The following is a 21,933-nucleotide window of genomic DNA, read 5'->3' as shown; positions in this document are numbered from 1 at the left end:
GCGGGCATCAAAACTTTGAGGTAAAACAACCGACAAATTCAGTCCTTGTGTATACATAGTGTATTTTGAAAGGCTAATTGTGTAGTTACATGTGCAGAAGTATGGATCCAATCAATAACATTCAAATGCATATGAGCCCGGGGGATTTAGTACGCCCAAAAAGAACACAGCCATACCTCTCTTTGTAAGTTCAGTTTGCACTAACAACTGAAACTATGCATGCATTTGCCAAAAAATACTGAACGCATGAAGTTACTTATTTCCGTTTATTCTTGACATTGCAGTCTTCTTCTTTTACACCTGAATGTGATGAGCATTTGAAGCCTAAAGTGGGTATGACATTTGAAGGACTCGAGGCCGTGGAGAAGTTCTACAAGGCATATGCACATCAATCAGGTTTTGGCGTTCGTATTGGACAGCAGAAAAAGATTGAGAATAAGGTGGTCCGGACTAAGCGTTTCATGTGTAATAGAGAAGGATTCAAGTCAAAAGATATTAAGGAGATTAATGACCCCTTGAGGAAAAGACGTAAGCAGACAGACACGCGATGCGGTTGTGATGCCCATATATTTGTTAGACTTTGTGGGGAGAACACCTACAAGATAGACTCATGGATTGAGCATCATGTTCATGGTCTTGTATCACCTGATAAGCGTCATTTGATCAGATCCAATCGTAGAGTTAGTGAGAGGGCAAAGAATACTTTATACACATGTCATAAGGCAAGCATTGGAACCTCCCAGGCATACAGGCTCCTGCAAGTTAGCGAGGGTGGAATTCCGAATGCTGGGTGCACAAAGAGGGACTTGCAAAATTACTATCGCGGACTCAGGTATAAAATCAGAGACGCAGATGCTCAAATGTTTGTGGCCCAATTAGCTAGAAAGCAGGAAGTGAATTCAGCATTTTTCTATGATTTTGAGGTGAATGATGAGGGGAACCTGGTGCGTGTGTTCTGGGCGGATGCCACAAGTAGGAAGAACTATAGTCACTTTGGTGATGTGATATCCTTCGATTCTACATACACCACTAATCAGTACAACATGATATTTACACCATGTACAAGGGTTAATCATCACTTACAAAGTGTCCTTTTTGGTGCTGGATTCTTATCAAATGAGAAGGATGAGTCATACATTTGGTTATTTCAGACCTTCCTAAAAGCAATGGGAGGGGTAGCACCTAGACTCATCATAACTGATGAAGCTGCTAGCATCAAGAATAGTATTGACAAAGTTCTTCCAGCCACTATGCATAGGTTATGCATGTGGCATATAATGGAAAAGGTGCATGAAAAAGTTGGACCTTTGATTAGAGAAGATTCTGAATTTTGGCCGAGGTTGAACTCATGTGTTTGGGGTTCAGAAACTGCAAGTGAGTTTGAAAACAATGGAATTCCATCATTACAGATTTTGGGTTGGAGGATAACGAGTGGTTAGCTAAGAGGTTTACCATTAGAGATACATGGATACCAGCCTACTTTATGGATATATCTCTTGCGGGCTTGCTCCGAACCACTTCAAGGTCAGAAAGTGCAAATTCTTTTTTCAACCGTTTCATTCATCGTAGGCTTGCTTTTGTTGAGTTCTGGCTTAGGTTCGACACAGCTTTAGAATGCCAACGTGAGGAAGAATTAATGGCAGACAATAGAAGCATGCATACCACCCCACAACTATTAACGCCATGGACAATGGAGAAACAAGGTAGTGAGGTATTCACATATGAGGTATTCGAGAAATTTCAGCTACAAGTTATTGCTGCTAGAGATCATTGTTGTGTTCAGGGTATTGCACAAGGTGTGGGGTTAAAAATGGTGACCCTGAGAGGTCGATCTGATAAGGTTAGGGAGGTCTCCTATGACACTACAACCATGATAGCAAATTGTCCGTGCAAGTTATTTGAGTCAATCGGTATTCCATGTCGACATATTATCCAAGTGTTGAGGATTGAGAACCAAAACGAGCTTCCCAACTACTACATTATGAAAAGATGGCAGAAACGGTGCAAGAGGTAAAAAAATGCACGTCAATCAATTTCTTATTGTAATTTCAAAATCATAGGACTAACAATATCTTTTTTGCTTTCAGGGAGAATGTTTATGATGAACAGGGGAACCTACTAGAAGAAAAGCCCACAGATTCACTAGATGCAGCCACGAGAAAGAAGATTTCGACTGTACGTGATAAGATGGAAGAGCTGATTCAAAAGGCAAAGCACTCAAATGAAGGCATGGACTTCTTAACATCAAGTGTGTTGAGCATTGAGGCGCCTTTAGACCAAATGGTCCCTGCAGCCACACAGAACACTAGGCAAGAGGAATATGAGGCTTTTATTGGTTGTAATATTCCTACAGAAGTTCATATACATCCACCAACTGATGTTCGTACCGTGGGGAGATGCAAAAGAATAAAGAGTGGAAAGGAGATCAAGGAGGGTGATAGGAAAAGGAAGGACAAAGAAGCGAAGTTAAAGGTTGCACGCTTGTGCAAGACATGCAAGCAAATGGTGTTTCATGATAGTCGCAATTGTCCAAGCAAAACTATTCAAGGGAAAAGGAGCTTGATTGCGGAAGATGTGCAACCAAATGGTGCTTCCTGATATGCAAAATTGTCCAAGCAAATAATGATTTAATCTATGTTATATTATTTGCAATTTGATATACTGAAGTCATATAATGGATCAGAATTTGTGTTATATCCAATTAAAGTTTAGTTGATTTCGACAAGTTATGATGCTTGTCAAATTGTTATAGAATATTGAACATATGTATCCACTTAATCTTTTTCTACCAAGTATGGAAGCATGATGACATTTCTGGTTTCTATGTAACTTGAGAGGCTGTATAGTGGCAGTACATGCAATTTTATTGCCCCTTCATATCTGTTAGATGGTTAAATATGAAGCTGAAGTTCAGGATTTCAAATGTTGACCATGCTTGCTGTTGCACCAATATTTTTCCTCAGACTAGCATCGTAGAAGGACAAACAATGCAATTTTGTCAATATATTTGATCAACCAAGACCTAGGGCAAATGTTCAATAAACTTTTCATAGTGTCGCGTCGCTTATATGTTTGATCTCAAAACTGAACAAACACATCACAAGCCACTTCTTGTAGTTCAGAAGCTTTACTGAACAGTATTTGCTTCAACCACAATAACTCAGAAAGTTTCAACACATAATGGATCTAGTCACTTCATGGGAACCTTTCAAACTGATTTTTTGCTTATGGCATTGATCTCAAAACCGGGCAATGATGTTGCAGACCACTTCCTTTAAGTCAAAAAAGGTTGCTGATCACTACATGTTTTGACCACATGAAGTCACCTATTTTTTTCAATGCATAACTGAACTAGTCACCGAATTTTTTCACAGTAGCAGCGAAGGCTTTTTTCTTCAAATCATCAAATGCCAAGCAAACTGACAGGAATTTCACTAATATGACTATGTGAGCAAGAATTGCACTAGTACAATCTGTTACTCCAGCCTACAGCTTCAGGATATAAGCAAACTGACTTCATATAGGATACAAGCACTGCACTAGTACATCTTCGGCATGCCTACATCTCTACAGGCTACAGGCTATAAGCAAAGCAATTAAGCATGACATGCCATTAAGCATCGCACTAATACATCTGCTACAGTCAAGAAACAGCTTCCTACAGACGTCATGCTACAACATCGGGACTGTCGTGGTTGTAGGAGGCTATCCGGGGGTGTTGGCGCCGCATTTGAGACGAGTCGTCACCGTCACGGAACCATCAATTCGCCATGGCTTCGTCGTTGAGACGGCCGCCGGATCTCCGTTGTTGTCGCTGGTCGCCGTTGTCGTCCCTTCTTGGTTGCCGTCGCAAACGGACTTCATGGGAGCCGTCCAGCCCAAGGTTGCTATCGCACGAGGGCTTGGGTTGGGATTTAGGTTTTGGAGCGACGGCGTGCGGGATTTAGCAGTAGAGGATCAGAGGATTTGGGGCAGCACAAAACGACTTGGGGACCTCGGTTGAGGATCGTGGAGGACAGACTTTTGGGGGGTTTGCTGCAAAATAAATGGTTGTTAGGTCCAAAAGCGGGCGGCTAATTGTAAATGTTCCTGTTGCTGCACGGGAGGCGCATGATTTAGTGTTAATGGCTGAGATCACAGGGATACATGGATACACAATAAGCTCGGATTCACGAGATATGCTGCCATTACGAAATGCTATAATTTGAAATTTATGACATGCTTCTAAGTTTGGAATCTCTGAGGAAGTCTTAACTGGGACATATTTGAGTAGCCCTTCAGTGCATATCATTGTTGACTTGGGATATTTTTGTTATTTTGTGTATATCGATGTGACCTAGCTAGTTGTCCAATTTGTTATGCGGAATTGCGACACTCTTTCTATTTCTCGGACTACTACTTGAAAATAGATGGTCAAATCCCGAGAAACTATATAACAGTCCTAGCTTTCTTCAGCCGTCTACATATTGAATTATGCAGAGTTTGGGTTGTGTAAGGATGATTTTTTTCATGAACTTCTGTAAATATTTGCCTTTTATGTATTCTAAATATTATGTGATGCCGATTGCTCAGAAAGTTGGCAGCATTGTCACATGTGTTTTTTGGAGGCGAATTTGTACTTGAATTGCTGTCAATCCAGTATTTCTAAATTAACCTCACACCTACACATTTAAAGAGTTCATTTTATCTTATGTCCAATTTGCCGTGACACAGAGCAGTTGTGCTCCCAGGAATATACCACTTCTTCAGGAAGCAGTACCGACAGTATCTCGAGTCTGTTTCCTCCCTTCTGATGGCGACCGCCGCTGAGCCCGATGATGCCGTTCTCTTCGCCGGTGTGTCCCTTGTGCTGGGTGCCGCCTGCCGCCACCTCTTCCGCGGCACGCGCGTCCCCTACACCATCGCCCTCCTTGTCCTCGGTGTCGCCCTAGGGTCACTAGGTCTGTTTATCCCCCACCCCCCAGAAAGGCAAATGGGAGTAATAAGTATCTGATTCTCCTTAGAAAGAGAGAGTAATCTGTGGTTCCATTCCTTTGCCGCACGACGGACTCAGTCTGACAGTTTGTAAATACTGTTCAACATCCAGAGTACGGGACAAAAGACGGTCTAGGCAAACTTGGAGCTGGCATGCGTATCTGTGAGTGAGTTCACCATGGACGTATTATTTTGAAGACTGGAACAACACAGTACTTGAGAATTAGTTTATTCAACTTCTGAATTGATCGTTTGCTGATTGTGCTTCAAAAATTGCAGGGGCTAACATAAATCCTGATCTTCTCCTGGCTGCTTTCCTTCCGGCCCTTTTGTTTGAGAGCGCCTTCTCGATGGAAGCACACCAGATAAAGCTATCTTTCCAAGTCTGCCTATCTACGCTGAAATCTGAGTGGTTTAATTAAAAGCTGATTGATCTTTATTCAGTTATGATTACTATTTCTTGCCAAGGCAGTAAATACTACTCCCTCCGTCCGGAAATACTTGTCCTAGGAATGGTTGTATCTAGACTTATTTTAGTTATAGATACATCCATTTTATTCATTTCTAGGTGCAAGATGCACTGAAGTACTCTGGTATTTTGACCGTCACAGCTTTGGGAATGTTAGTAAAACTTGTCTTCACATCTGATTGGCATATCCTTTAATCTCGTTCTTCCAGTGTTAACTTTGCCATGCCTGGCAGGTTCTATGCAGCTTTTGCAAAAACTACTTTTAAGGGCGACAATCGCCGAAGTTTGCATGATTTCTGGTATTGTTCTAGCAACATATGTCCTTTCATATTATTTTTATATTATCAGCAAGATCAAGATTCTCAACAGTGATCATGGTATTCCTGGTCACATAGGCTAACTTGTTCACTGTTCCTCATGTATTCCGTCAGTTCCATAATCCTGGTCATGCTTTTTTTCTGTCAGGACAACCTATACTTTCAGGAGATTTTGATAAATTTATGTCCTTGCATTAGGATACCAGTTGCCAAGTTTGTTCATGCCCAGTATATAGGGATTGTTCTGATCTCCGCTAGCTTCACGAAACTTCACATATCCAACTTGTTTTCGTGGCTTCTAACTCCAATCAGCGATCTGAGATGCGTTCTGCTGCATCTGCAGCTTCTCAAGCGCTGCGGCCCGGCTAGGAGGGCTGTGGCCTTGTACGGTTCAGACTGGGCCGGCTGGAAGCAGCCCAATTAGGGCCGACAGGTGCACAGCGAGGCGAGGGAGATCGATCCTGTAGCAATAGGTTCTAATTTTCGAGCGTACTCAGCGAACCGTTTTCTTTAGCGGTGGCAGGATGTTGTAAATAGGGTGAACTCTAGCTTTTCCAATCGGTGGAGCTGGGCCCTCCTTGCTCCGGATTTTTCCACTAGGATCGACCACAGCTTCGCGAAGCCAGCTTCTGGAGGTTATTTCGTTCGGCTCTTATCTGTTCCAGGAAATTGTGAAGTGTGGAGCGGGAGGAGATCAGAACACCCCCATAGTTACTTGTCCACTTCTATCTTTCCCCTCGCAAAAACACAAACACACCCGATTTAATATTTTTGTCTTCTAAATGACCCTGTATCATCATTGTCATCATTGTCCTGATTCCTGAAGTAGCCTTAGTAGAATTTTAGAGTTTGTAACTGGCAACAAAGTGAGAGTAATGATTACACCAAATTTTTACTATACTACCAAACTAGTATGTGCACGTGGTAGGAATGTTTTGTCATATTCCATCCCTGAGCTCTCGATCATGTGATCGTAATATGCATACGCTTTGGGTGTCGAGCAACGCATGTCGATACCCCATAGATGACTGAGTTGACACAGATTTACCCAAGGTTCAGGCTCCTGTATGGGTAATACTTGTTACGAACTGAACCCTTGTATAGCTATGGGCCAAACAGGCCAGAGAAGTACAAGGTACATATGCAAATGAACCCCTATATAATGGAGAAACTACACAGGCCTATACACAGCACTATATAACACTTGACAATACTCTAGTGTCCCACTTTTCTCTATTATCTTGAGGATTTTAACAAAGGAGGTGTAGTAGATGGGGTCTATCCTCGGCGAATGGCGATCTCCATGCTTGGCTCCTCAAAAGAACAGGGTTGTGTTGCTTGAGTTTGAATTGAGTTGTCCTCCTATATATGCGTCTTTTCGTCAGGGCTTGATTCTCTCCGGGTTGGTCTCATAGATGTCACCATCCTTAGTCGGCTTAAACGCTGGATCCTTCAGGGTAAGCCCTTCCCTAGTGCAATGGGTATTGGGTACGGTCTTGTAGAGCATCCCTTGGGCCTTGTGTACGAACAGGTCATCTTATGTAAGTACGCTTTCTCTTGCGCACTCATGACACCCTGAGCAGACACTATGACACACTCACAATTTATGTACTCATATTTTCTGAGATTGCCTATTTGTATCTTACTGCTGTTCTGTTGTATTCAGGGAAATAGTTGCTTACATTGCGAACACACTTATTTTCATACTGAGGTATCAATATTTGTCCAACTTTCATTTTTTTTTTCAGATCTTCTATTTTTCATAGCTAAACGCCCAAACCAGATTATGCTTGCATTTATTTAGTTTGATAGTACTTTATATTGACACCATTATGATGTTTCTTACATGTGTGTATTACCCTCAGTGGAGTTATTATTGCAGATGGTGTGCTAAGACATAATGTCCATTTTGAGAGGCACGGTAATATCTTCACTTATCTTTGTCTACTGTTTGGTTTCATGCAAAACTGCAAAACAAGCATGTCTACTTCATTTTAAATTCTCCTTGTTCATTGCCAACTGAACCTTTCTTTGGTTTATTATAAAAGCATGTTTTTCGTAGTTTGCATCATGCAGCATCATTTCATGCCTGTGTTGGTTCAGTGAGTGCTTTATTTATACATCATGGTAACGAGTTGTTGACATAGTTATTGAGCTAAATCCTCTTATAACACACTTCTTTGTCATGCTTATCGATATTTCTGGGGATCATCAGCTCAATTATGAATGCCGCAAACTGCAGCCAACTGATTATGTGGATAAACACTTGGCATCTCAGTTAGCCAATAGTTCTGCTGAGATATGTTGTTTTAACCACCCATCTTTGGGGCAGCACAATGGTGTTTTTTTTTGCGGGTAGCACAATTGGTGTTTGCTGTCATTGCATTTTTCTTTTCTTGACCTTGAAAAAAATGAATCATGTTAGTCAGTAGAATTGCAGTTTGATCATATTTGCAAGTGCTTGAAACAACTTCTGTGTACTATACTTTTTGTTCTAATCCATCTTCATGCTGTTGAACCAGAAATATGTATACATGTCTTAACTGCTGCTCCTATTCCCTAGGTTGGGGCCTATCCTGCCCCCCCCCCCCCCCCCCCCCCCTTAAACCTACTCATGTGGTGTATAAATTCCGTTTATCTCTTGCTCTTTCAGGCACTTCATGGGGGTTTCTTCTTCTGCTCTATTTCTATGTACAAATGGCACGGGCTGCAGTTGTTGGTGCTCTGTATCTTTTGTTGCGCTACTTTGGGTATGGTTTGGACTTCAAAGAAGCCATAATTATTATTTGGTCTGGGCTGCGAGGTGCTGTTTCCCTATCATTAGCACTGTCTGTTAAAGTAAGTTATATTCATGTACCACTTGACCATCTCATTTGTCTCTTATTATCACTATATTAGTCTACTTTTGTTCTTCAAAAAATTAGTCTATGATAATAATTCAAGGTGTTACTGGGTTACTTTTTACCAGCGTGCTAGTGATACAGCTCAACCTTTTCTGAAACCAGAAGTCGGAACAATGGTAGGTTAATTTTTCCTGAAAAAATACAAAATCAGAAAATTTAATTTGAGGAAGTCTTATTTTATCCATCATTTTGCAGTTTGTGTTCTTCACTGGTGGCATTGTGTTTCTGACACTGATATTGAATGGTTCTACCACACAAATTTTGTTGCACGCACTTGGTATGGACAACCTGTCAGTAACAAAGGTTAGCTTTACAAATTACGAGCTTCATCTGTGTTTTTTTTTAACCTTGGAGTTAAAGAATTTGCTTTTCTGTGTGATAATATGAAATCTTTTGAACTCTAACTCCTCTGTCATTTCCCCTAGATTAATCAGTAAATAGGAAGATTATATGGTGTGATTGTTACACATATTTTATTTCTGTGCCTATGAGTTCAGGGTTGGTGGATTAGCATCTTATATAACCATGGCATAAAAATGATTAATTTCTCTTTCAGTTGAACCTATTTGTAAGTCCCAAAGGTGTTCTCAGCCTTGCTTACTATTTTTTCCTTAAACCTCTTCATCCAGCAACTCCGTGGGGTAGGTTTTGTGTGACTGATACCTTGTTGCTTCCAGAAATATCAGTACTTCATGGTTTCACATGTGATTGATGAATATATATATGTAGTATAGTAATGTTCTGTTCAGGTTCGGCATAAAAAATGTATTCTGATTACTGCTGCAGCTTCGCATGTTGAATTATACTAGACATGAAATTCTAAACAAGACATTAGAAGCTTTTGGTGATCTCAAAGATGATGAGGAGCTTGGTCCTGCTGACTGGGTTACAGTTAAGAAATATATCACAGGCTTGAGTAACTTGGAAGATGAACATGCACATCCACATGATGACAATCATGATCACGTACATACCATGAATTTAAAGGATGGTCGAGTGCGTCTTTTGAATGGTAGGCACCCCCCCCCCCCCACCCCCAGTTTGTTTGCTTTTGTGTTTTTGCCCCTAAATAGTTGGCTTGATATTTCGTCCATAATTCTATCTTGTCTCCTTATTTTATGGAGATGTTTAGTTTCATACTAAATGCGATCAGTTAACAAAGAATTTTTTTTCCTTTTGTAAATATTGCTTTCAGGTGTGCAAGCCAGTTACTGGGCAATGCTTGACCAGGGACAGATAACTCAAGCTACAGCAAATATTTTGATGCGATCAGTTGATGAAGCTATGGATCTTGTTTCTAGCCGACCATTATGTGATTGGAACAGTTTGCAGTCCAGTGTCCATTTCCCAAGTTACTATAGGTTCCTTTCTGCAAGCATGTTACCACAAAGTTTTATCACATACTTCACAGTACAAAGATTGGAGTCAGGATGTTACATCTGTGCTGCATTTCTTCGTGCTCATAGAATTGCAAGGAGACAACTATAAGATTTTCTTGGTAAAATCTTGGAAAACTTTTAGAATGCTTTTATGTGCTTGTTATTTACCATTTCTTTGTGCTACCAATTCCAGATCTTAGTACTCAATCCATGGATCGGAGGCAGTACATGAATATTGGTCACAATACGTGGTGCATATGCCAGATGTTATGCGTAGTTGTTCGTCGTTATAGTCCATAAGCAGAACAGAAAGTAGTATTTTGTTATTTGTCGGAGCCAGTCTATCTTTCTGTAGAATCAATCAGCTACAGACCCTATTTTTTAAGATACGTCGAAAGTGGTATGGTGCAGATGGACGCGTGGCTCAAACCATTTAGCTTATTAAGGTTGAACTATGTAAAGCCTATCTAAAGTCATCGTCCTCAAATTCTATTTTCTCCTCTGACCCTATTTTTTAAGATATGTGGAGTTCAACTTGCACATATGATCCTAGTTACTTACCAATATTCCGTATACTTATTTCATCAGGTGATAGTGAGATTGCAAAAATTGTTATTGATGAAAGTAATGCTGGGGGAGAGGAAGCTAGGAAGTTCTTGGAAGAAGTTCGCTGTACATTCCCTCAGGTTTGTGCTTACAATGTGCATTTATCTGTAGACTTAACTATTATGGAGCCTTCAGCCTCCAGCACAATAGCTCGACAGTTCACTCAACAACCAGTTATCTTTTGCAAAACTCGAGAAAGCACCATCTCAACTGAACTGGGACTCTAATTTTTGATCTGTAGAGAATTTCCATGTGCTTGTATGGCATCGCTAGGGTGAGTGGATGTAAATGGTTAGCTTCGGAGTTTGGAATTGATTTTGTTAGTTTTGTTTTCCAGATTTTGTTTCCTGCAAAATTCATGTGAAATTGTTGCAGAACTCTCTACATTCGAGACATGCCCTAGTTTTATAGAACTTTGGAATACTTCATTTCATTGTCATACAACAATTCTGCAGTAGTGGTGAAAAACTTCACTATATGAATAAACAAGGCAGTTTCCCATTGGTGAATCTGAGAGTTCATTGTTGCCTAGATTCTGAAGGTGTTTCCACATTTTCAGCTTCTTTGTGTGCTAAAGACTCGACAAGTAACATATGCTGTATTGACACACTTGAGTGAGAATGTTCAAAACCTACGGAAGACTGGGTTACTGGAAGAAAAAGAAATGGCACATCTGGATGATGCTTGGCAGGTAGTGGAGTGTTTGACTTGCCTTTTGCTTCGAAAATTAATTGCCAAAGTGGTTTCAGTTCACAATTCATGTAAGTTAATCACTTGTCAGACAGATCTGAAGAAGCTTAAGAGGAATCCACAATTAGTGAAAATGCCAAGAGTTAGCGATCTTTTAGGCACTCATCCATTAGTCAGCATACTGCCTGCTGCTGTGCGTGCTCCTTTGTTAAGCAATACAAAAGAAAAAGTAAAAGGGCATGGCGCAGCCCTTTATATGGAAGGCTCAAGAGCAACTGGTATATGGATTGTTTCGATCAGAGCAGTAAAGGTATGTTTCTGCTTAAGACTGCTCTAAACAGTACTGTATTTCGTTGGAGCATATACCTTCAACATTTTTGACGAATTTACTGTTCACCCTGATAGCATGTGCTCTCGGTAGCCATTTCACCGCCCCCTAAGTTGCCCCCTTTTTTCGACAGTGGAGAAGTCAGAGGCTAAGCAGCAGGCATTCTCTGCACCCAATTTTCTCACATGGAAGCACTTTGGGTCTATACGAGGTGCTAACAGGAATGTCTTGTCTCTGTGACATGATTACAGATTCTCTCGTGCGCTGTTTCTTCATTGAAGCGGAAAAGATAGATCAATTGCGTCGGTCAGATCCTTCTGTTGAGGCTTTTCTGTGGCAGGTGTGCTTTAATTTTACTGTTTGCTTGTGTGCTTATTAAATTCAGTGATTATTCTACATCTACTGTAACTGCGCAGTTAGTTTTTTTTTCTTCTGAACTCTACGAGGGCATAGAAGCAGATGTTTTCTGGATTTTACTTAATATCACCACGTAGCAAAACTGCTGGCTACCAGTCGAAGAACCAGAACCTTGCAGATGAGCGGCGTTTCCTCTTTTCTTTTTTAACCAAGTTCGAGTAGAATTGTATCTTCTTTCTACACAATCTCAAATTCGAAAGAGTTCAAAATTTTGAAAATTTCTAAAAAGAGGAACCCAGCTAACTTTCCCCTCCACATGTTCACAAGAAAAACAGAAATGTCGAGGTTGCATTTCTTCTGTTTCTGCCCTCCAACCAAAAACAAAAACACTAGAGATATATACTACAACATAGTACTTTGATTTATCTGCTTTCCCTTGATTGTTACATCAAAGGGAAATGGCCCCTAGATGCCTTGTCGTGTCACCTTGTCTCAAATGATTTATGTATTTCTGTAATATTCTTGTGGCCGAGAATTTGTTTACCCATTTTGGTGTGAAACTACGCACGCATCACAGCTTGCTTGGGCTTCCATCCTCTGTTCACCCAAATCGGTTACTTCGGATGTGACAATGTTTCTTGTGCCTAACAATCTATATCTTTTTTTGAGGGGGGAACATGGTGAAAGAATCTAACCCGCTAGTCCTTTATCATACATACATGGAATTTTCAGGAAAGTGCCGCAGTCATTGCTAAGCTCTTGATCCCACGTGTGTTCGAGAGAATGACAATGCAAGAGACGCGGCTTCTCGTCAGCACAGGATCTACTATGAACTTGTACACCAAGGGTGTAGACATCATGCTCGAGCATAATTACATCGGCATCTTACTAGAAGGAACTTTGAAGGCGGAGAACCAAAACAGCATCGTACCTCCAGGAGTCCTCTGCTGCTGCCATCAAACATGGACCTGGAGTTACTTGGTCTGGAGTCTTCTGGTGCTGTACATCATCCATCAAGAAGTGAATCATTGAAAATGGAAATCTATAGGCCTACTCGTACGTTTTCTAGTTATATCTATTGATTGATGTTGACACTGATGCTTTCCTGTTTACCTACAGCTATGAACCGTATGGACAGTTGCTACGCAGCAGACAGCTATCAGGTGGAAGCCCAAGCTAGAGTTATCATCTTCGAAGTAGGGAGGCTGTTCACGGAGGCCAATGGCCAGAGGAACCAGCTGGGTGGTAGCTTCTCTGCTGAAGCCTTGCAGCTCAGCAGGGAAGAATCTACTGGAAAAGAACAAGTCATCATTACCGTCGACTCTCCGAACAAGCTGCCCTTGGGTGATTCATCATCTGGCTCATCATCTGGCGTAACGCGAGGCAGCTGATGGGATCTTGTGTGAATGTAGTAGCGTGCTTGATGTAGCAATCATGAGATTGACCTCTCTTCTTGAGAAACACTTGGCTTTATTACTTGCTGTTATAACTAAATCGTCGATAACCATAGATAGAGTGTACAAAGTTAGGTACGTCATCATGCCATTCGACATCGCCGGGTGTCATACGAGCAACATAATTACAGATAAGAGATACTGAATGTGATTGTCATGGAATTGACTTTATTTGCCGAAATACTATTTGAGACAGCGTGCCGCTGCAACCATTCAATCACGCTCACGCTCTATGATTTTATTTTATTTTTGCTACATTGGTCACAAGCATTTATATGTTCTATAGGTAGCTGATATGACACTACTGCTGAGAATTGAAAGTACAAAGAAAAACATTATTCATGTCAGATGCCAAGGCACGAGGCACTCAAGCTAGGAGCAAGCTACTAGTGTGCCAGATATATATCGACTGTTGAACCTTCTACTCCGTAATAGATATATGTAATCTTCTCATGGCAAAACTTTTACCTCACATTTGAGCCGTGATATGCTTGAGATCATGAAGTCGATCCCTCCATGATTTCCTCGTTGGTTAGTCCCCATGTACTCTGCTGCCTCCTTTCCCGGATGATGAGATCAAGTTGTCGTTGGAGAAAATCCATGGGGTCGTCTACAGCATGTCAGTGACAATACATGTGGTGGAAAAAGTCAGTTTAGCTAAATGACAGTCAATTGAATTTGATATAGGGGTCAGTCGGTTTTCGAGAGTTGACCGGAGTGAGCCGGAGGGAAGGAACGAGAAGAAAGGTGCTCGCCGGAGGGCTACCCCATTATCTATCTTAGGATTCAGGTGGGGGCGGTGGTGTACTTCGTCGGAGAAAAAACCTAAACGCGAGCGGGCCTAGAGGGATGGCCGGGGCGGCGGCTAGACAGAGGGGAGCGGGTCCGGGGAGGGCGGGGCGGCAAGGCTGCGCGGGAGCGCCGCCGGCCGCGGTTCGACCGGCGGTCTGGAGAAGGAGAAAGGCTAGAGATAGAAGAAAGGACGGGTGCCGTTGGATGTGGATTCGACGTTCAAAATTGATCGACTGGCCCAATTTTAAAAACTCAGTCGACTCACGTGTAGCCTAACCTGGAAGAAGTAGGTGAGAGATGCGATGGGTGGTGAGGGACAGTCGGAGATTTCGTTCTTTTTTTCTTGAGGCAAGGAGATTTTGTATGTGAAAGCCAATTTTGATATTGCCTTATCATCAAGGTTTCTTTTGATGTTGTGCATGTTATTAATTGTTGTTAATGGTGGGTGTAGCTAGGTGCCACACCCGGTCCCCCTCTACTGGCCAACGAAGAACAAGCTTCTTTCACAGCTCAAGCATCACCAAGAGCGTGGTTGGTCACTGCCTCAGCATGAGAGGAGGGGGATTCCTCTTTTTTGGGGATAATCTCGTGTCTTATTCACGGGTACCAATGGCTAGGAGTGACAAGTCAAGAAGAAAAATAGCCTTAACTATGTTCAAAATTCATGCCTGTCATGCAAATCGTATGATCGAATCAAGTAAAATTACTAGGGCAGGAATTTGAAACTAAATCAACGTTTCTTTCCCTGCAATTGTTAAATATAAACAGTCTTGAAAGTTGGAACCAATCACATCACAAGATAATCCCTCAAAAAAACATCACATCACATGATAACTAATACAAACTCACAGTACATGGAGAACTACTACTGGCATAGTCAGAAGCCCTCACAAATTAATCCCTCAAACCAAATTAATCAACCAAAGAATAGTCTCTAGCTAGCAGATCAATCGATCCGTCTGTCTAAGTGTAACTTGGATTTCTCAGTCTAAGTGGAGCTGCAATCTAAGCATCCTTGTTGAATTTCAAGAACTCATCATGATCAACTATGTCTGGCAAAGAGTCCCACGCCGGTTCTTCCCCCCTGACCGTCTCCGCTGGCGCTGGCTCGTCAAGTATTTTCATGAATTGGTCCATTGGCATGCTGAAATTATCCTCAGGCGCATCCTCATCATGGAGGCCCGGCGGCGCAGGTGGAGGCACCGGTGGAGGAAGCCCCATATGCTGCTGCTGGTACTGACCAAGAACGTTCGCTGGCGTTGCTGCCCCCATGAAGTCCTGCCGCATCTCGCTGTCGTCGTAATGAAGAAGACCCACCGACGACATTATGCCCTTCATGAAGCTTTGGCCGTCGTCGCCGTAGTGAAGAAGGGGCGGGGGCGAAGGCGGCAGGTCCGGCGCGTGTAGAGGCTCAACGTGCTCTTGCTGGAGACCACGGACACTCCCCGGCGGCATCAGCGCGGCGGCGGCGGCGAAATAGTCTGCCGGGACAGGGTTCTTGTTCCCCGCCGCCACGCCGTCCTCCCCGTAGACTTCCGTCCGGCCCTCTTTGGTGGCGCGCGGCGTGACGTAGAGCTTGTGGAGCGCGGGCACGCCCCTCCTGCCGGCGCCCCTGTCCCTGTCGCTGGTGAACTCCTGCATCAGCCACGGCGTCTTGGGCTTCTTCGGGGCGCAGTAGAACCCGAAGCTGTTCTTACGCCCGCCCTCGGGAATCTCCTCCTTGCTCTGCTCCACCTGCCAGAACCCGCCGGTCCGGACGCTGCGGTCGGCGCGCTTGTTCTTGGTCGCGCTGCACGGGCTCTGGAACTTGCTCTCGCCGAGGAACCACCACGTGTGCTCGCCCGCGCGGGCGCTGGCCGGCGGGTGCAGCCGCTGCAGCGCGTAGGGGTCGTTGTCGTACATGTCGGCGTGGAAGATGAACCCCCGCGCGTCGGGCATCTTGTCGTCGCCGGCGATCCACCGGTTGAGGAACCCTATGCTCTCCGCGTTCGTCGGGTTGAAGTAGACGCCGGGAGGCAAAGGCGGCGGCTGCTGGAGCTCGCTCAACCCGCCGGGACCGGGCGGAGGCGCCATGGACATGGAGCTGCTGGCTCCGGCTCCGGCGTCGGCGTCGGCGGTGGCGGAAGTTGATCTTGATCTCTTGATTGCTTTCCTCGCTTTCGTGACGGCCATGGTCTCCTAGCTAGCTGTGTTTGAGGAGGGATTGGATTGGTGAGGGGTGGGATTATATGGTGTGGAGACGACGCGCTTCCGTCTGAAATCGGATTCGCCTCATCGTCCCAAGCTGTAGTCGGATTTCCATGTTTAGCTTTTTTACTTTTACCCCGGCGATCAGTCGATGATGCGCTTCCCGCGCGATTTCTATTTCCCGCCTTTTGCGCAAACTCGTGTCCCCCCTTCGCCTCGTTGGGCCTGGCCCAACAACAGTCGCGCATACTACGCTTATTCGAGTTCCTATATTTTTTTTGTCTCAAAAGAAAAGTCACTATTTTTTTCCTGTGCCTTCTCAACTTCCTACTGTTTTAATTTGATTTTTTCTGATAACTGTGACCAGATCTCATTTATAATTCCAATGAATGGTCTTTCCAGGAATTATTACTCACCTGGCTCGGTAAGCCTATATTTTGATGGCCGGTCACTTGGTGTGAGACCGATGGAAGTAGTATTGGGCAGCCGAAGCTTATTCACCTACTTTTCCGCACAATCATATCAAGCACTTGTCACTGCTGTGAATTTCCATACTCCCTCCAATCCAAATTAATTTACACAACCTTAGTATAACTTAATTAATTGACGCAGCCTTAGTATAACTTTGCTAAAGTTGTATTAAGATTGTGTCAATTAATTTGGATCAGAGGGAGTAAATTTTTTATATTCTAATATGGTACTCCTTTCGATCCATATTATTTGTCATTGATTTAGCACAAAGTTATACTAAATCAGCGACAGTTGATATGGATCAAAGGGAGTAGGATTATTGAGCTCATAAGGTCTTGTCTCTTGCAGCTTAAGGGTGATCTTAGCAAGAGTTGAAAAGGGGTGTCTCTACCTCTATGCTGGGAAGGAAAGAAGCCATCCAAATTCATACTTGATTTCAAAGAGGAGTTCAAATCATTTGTTTGAAATTTGCCAATGGAAAAAAAGTGTTTATGGAGATCCTCCTGAGAATACCTCAATGACCGTTGGCATTCCGTAACCCGATACATTATTCAGTAATTATCTTGAAGTTCTTGGTTACTAAAGATTTGTTGCTACGTTCATGCCAGAAATGTGGGTATGCATGTTTGGGCACCCTCAAGGATCTCAACATTGTTGGAGGTAGGAAGTTTAGACATAACAACCAAGCAAAGTGGCTCCATAAGCCATGAGCTCTCTCAAATCATGTACAAAAGAATGATGTTACTTTTCTCTTGTTGCAGATATTATGGTGCAGGAGCAGGATAGCTGGTGATATATGATAATGAGAGAGGCCGGATTGGATGGATCCATGCACCCCTGTGATAGAATCCCCAAGTTCGGGCCTTCCCTCCTATGATCATTTCACACACCTGAACATACATACCCTTAATTATTCGAAAACACTAATCGCCCACACGTGTGGCAACATTGTAACTCGCCCACACGCCTGGATCACCGTCCAGTTAAGTTTGCACAAATTTTGACACACCGAGGCAGTTTCGTATGCCACGTAGGACAAGGCCGGTGTGTGGGCGTTGGAGAGGTCGCCCACATGCCCCACAGCACGCGGTTGCCAACTGTGTTGTGTGAGCGAACTAGTTTCTGTCCACACAGCCACCACCTAATCCACGCGCGTGTGGGCGAACTGCTTTTCGCCCACACGACAGTCGTACATTGTTAGATGGCAACTGCAGTTGGGCGTACATGGCAACTAGGTAAACACACATGGAAACTATGATTCGTTTGCTAGACGACAACTGCAGTTGCGTGTACATGGCAATCAGGTAAACATACATGGCAACTGTGATTAACCACACGTGGCAACTAGATAAACACACATGGTAACTATTGTTTGACCATATGTGGCAAATAGTTAATCACACATGACAACTATGGTTTGATTACACGCGGCAACTACCATAAATTAGACATGGCAACTATAGTTAACCAAAACAGAGAGAGTGGCCATGCTCTTACAACCATATTTGCCATCCCGGATGGCAACTAAATCGTCATCCCGTGGGTACCTATTTGTAGCTGCGCCAGGACGTGTGGGCATATTTGCTTCGTGCCACACGCGCGGGGTGGGGATGAGTAATACTTGTTGGGTGTGTGGCACGAAGTAGCTGCGCCCACACGTGTGGGCAATTCTACTATTCGCCCACACACAGCCCGTGTGGGCTGCCCCCTACTCATGCCACACACGGTGTGTGAGCGAATGCGTATTATGCCACACGTGTGGTGGATATCGGCGTCTTAATTATTTTATGTTTATTCAAACAGCGAAAATACCATTCAAGGATTTGAGGAAGGCTATGTTTGTCCCCAGGTCAACCTCAAGGAATTGGAGGTCCGGAACTGGAACGGTGAGGGTGGCAACTCTATAGCAGGCGCCGGTCAAAAGCCGCTTCATCCCGACCGCTCCCGCGAGCGGTTGGGCGAAGCCCTAGGCGCCGCCGGCCCTAGCCCTCCCCCTACCTCTCTTTTCCCTCACCGCCACCGGAGGGCGCGGCCGGGCAAAGCCTGGTCCGCGTCGGCGGCGGCAGGGCTCTCTTCCCTCCTGGCTTGGCGGCGCGTGGCGCGGGACGCGGTGGTCGGCGTTGGCTGGCATGCTGGCGGCGGTGGCTGCGCGGGCTAGGTGGGGCGTGCCTGCGCGAGGACGGTGGGGCTGGGCCTCTCGATCCAGATCCGGATCGGGTCCCTCCGGCGGGCTGCACGTGGGCGGCGCGGGCCGTGGCGGCGGAGGGCCGTGGCTGGAGGTCGTTGGTGTGCTCGTCGTGCTTCGGACGACGGGCTGGATGGAGGCGCGTGCGGGGGCCCGGTGGTGGTGGATGGCCTCGGCCAGATCTGTCCGCTGCCGCACCTCGCGGCGAGGGCCGTGGGCAGCGCGGGTTGGCCGCCTCTGCAGTGCTCCGGCATGGTGAAGGCTCCGACGTGGTGGTAGCTTCGGCGTGCTAGCTCGTGGTGGCTCGGTCCGGCGTGTTCGGGTGGCTACAGGTGGCTCGCCGGAAGCGGGAGGTGCGTGTTCGGCGGCTCTGACGCTTGGAGCTCGGCGGGCGGCGCGGGTTGGGAAGTGGTCCGGTGTGGCTGCTGCTACGGCCGTGGATGGCTCCACGGCAGCTTGGCACGTCGGCTGCGGCGGCTGGCATGTTTCGGCGTCGGCTCGTCCGTAGGCGGCTTGTTCGACCTTCGACCCCTCTCCTCGTCATTCGGGAGCTACTTTCGTCGAAGGGCTGGCCTTCTCCCAGCTGCGGTCCATCACTCGTCTCGCACCCAGTGCGGCAGGACCAAGCTCGTCTCGCGCACGGTGCGGCAGGACCGAGCTCATCTCGCGCACAGTGCAGCAGGACCGACCTCGTCTCGCGCACGGTGATGCAGGACCAAGCTCGTCTTGCGCCCGGTGCTACAGGACGAGTCGATGGAAGCCAGTGGTGGCTGGCCAATTGGGTCTCGGCGTTGGGGTTCAAACAGGGGTGCGTAAGGTGGGACCTTTCCGCTCGTCTCTTTGGTTGGGGTAGTGGCAGATCTCGGGCGAGGCGGTGTCAAGGTCTTGGATGCTAGGGCGGCGGCCCTGGTGGTGGTAGCGCGGTGCTCATGGGCAAAGCCCGTGGCTTGATGCTGCACGGTGGCCATGGCCGTGCGGGCGGCGTGGTAGCCGGGGTGCGGCGTTCGGTGGCGGTGAGTGTTGGCCTGGATGAAAACCCGTTCCATCTTCGGACAGACCGGCAGCGGCGAGATCGTTCCCTTCTTGAAGGCGTCATCGCGGCTCTCATTGCCCGTCGTGCGACTCCAGGGGAAACTCTGATCCTCGAATCGGGCGGTGGCAGCGCTCTGGTGTTGGATCCTTCCTGAAGGCGCCGTGTCACACCCTGATTTTCATGCCACAACACTTAAGTCAATAAATCATGCAAAATGTGGTTTGACAAAAACTTTTGCATTATTTGGCTTTTATTTGGAGTTGGTTTTCTCTCTGTGTTTTTCAAGTGCTCTTTAAAGTCAACACAACTCCACCTTCTATACTTCATCTCCTTGCCCCAAACTTCTGCCCAATGATCATGCCATGTGTATAGAGCAATATAGTATTTTCTTACAAAAATAATTTGGCCAAATAGTATTTTCAAAAATTAGTTTTCCAAAAACCCCTGAATTGAGGTTTGCACTACAAGTACTTGATTTTGGGTATGAAAAAAATATTTCAAAGAGTATATTTGAAACCTATTAGATATAGGACTTCCATAAACCACAAAAATATAAATTTAAAAGTAATTTTCCTATTTTATTTAAAGGCTTTTTCTTGAGGCCAGAAATGGTCTTTAATAGGTTAAAATTATTTTAAGCTTCAAATTTTTTTGAGAAAAATCAGGGAAACTCAGTGGGAATATATTTTCCATATATAAGAGTTTTCCATATATAAGAGTTTCAACACATGGTCATGTTCAAAATATTGGGCAAAACCCTCCAAAACCATTTCTGTCCATTTCAAGTATTTGAAATATTTCTACAAGAAATATTTTCCAATAAATCCAGGAAAATTCTAGCAAGTCACATATGCATAATATGATGACCTTGCAAAGTTTCAGCTCAATCCAAACTGTTTTGGTTCACCAAAGTGCCCCAAAACCTTCTCTGTCCAGATTCAAGTTTGAACAACTTTACATTGCCAACTTATTCCAAATGCCCCAAAACTTTGTGGTCATGCTCAAAAGCCCAAATGATGACACTACACAGAGTGGTGCATCAAGGGGAATGGTTTTGCATGACTAGATCTTGGTAAATGCATTTCTGTTGATTTCTAGGGTTTACAAAAGTTGCATTGGCTACTTTGCCCAAATGAGCTCAAAATTGGTGGAAGGCCCTAATTATATGTGCCATTTCACCCTGTGGAGTCTCATGCCAAATGGAATTCATTTGCTTACCCAAACAAGCAATAAACACCTTGTGCCACTTTACCAAAATTCCATTTTTGACCTCTTCCACTAATCTTCATGGGCTCAACTTTGTACCACAGCTACTCCTGACCCTCTTCTACCTCCAGTAACTTTCCCCTGGCCATTGCTCAATGATTGAGGGGTGAAACACCCCCATTTACCTCCCTGGACAGCAGCTTCTCTCTCTCCCTCAACCTCCCTCCTCACTCCAGTGGCTCCCCAGGGCATCCAAGGCCATAGCCCAATTCTTTACTTCCCCCTAGAGCTACCAGACACCTTTGGCCGCGCCCACCTTGCATAGAAAATGGCCATGCCGGCCATTTGGGCGCTCTGGAGCACGCTACAATGCGCTCCCGCACTGTAGCCGCCCTCTGCCAAGCACCTCCGGCCACCTCGGGCCTCCCCAGCGCGCCCGATGATGCTCCTCGGCGTCCGCAACACGCCACGGCCTGGTCCCCCTCCTCCTTCTCCCTCCTCTCGCCCAGCTCGCACGCGCGCCCACCGTCCGAGAGCTCCAATGAGCACGTTCACACGTGTGATGCACTGGCCCTCCCCCGC

General features: G+C 45.0%; 2 pseudogenes; one reads left to right on the top strand and one right to left on the bottom strand.

Moving 5' to 3' along the window:
• The first annotated feature begins 4,792 nt into the window (after positions 1 to 4,792).
• LOC123171307 (sodium/hydrogen exchanger 7-like) lies at positions 4,793 to 13,622 on the top strand (annotated as a pseudogene).
• A 1,835-nt stretch (positions 13,623 to 15,457) lies between these two features.
• On the bottom strand, positions 15,458 to 16,449 carry LOC123169623 (uncharacterized; annotated as a pseudogene).
• Positions 16,450 to 21,933: the final 5,484 nt, after the last annotated feature.

Source organism: Triticum aestivum, chromosome 7D (assembly GCF_018294505.1).
Source record: "Triticum aestivum cultivar Chinese Spring chromosome 7D, IWGSC CS RefSeq v2.1, whole genome shotgun sequence".
In the NCBI taxonomy this organism is placed as follows: Eukaryota; Viridiplantae; Streptophyta; class Magnoliopsida; order Poales; family Poaceae; genus Triticum; species Triticum aestivum.
Note: the sequence above shows the minus strand (reverse complement) of the source record. Positions and strands in the feature narration are given on the sequence as shown.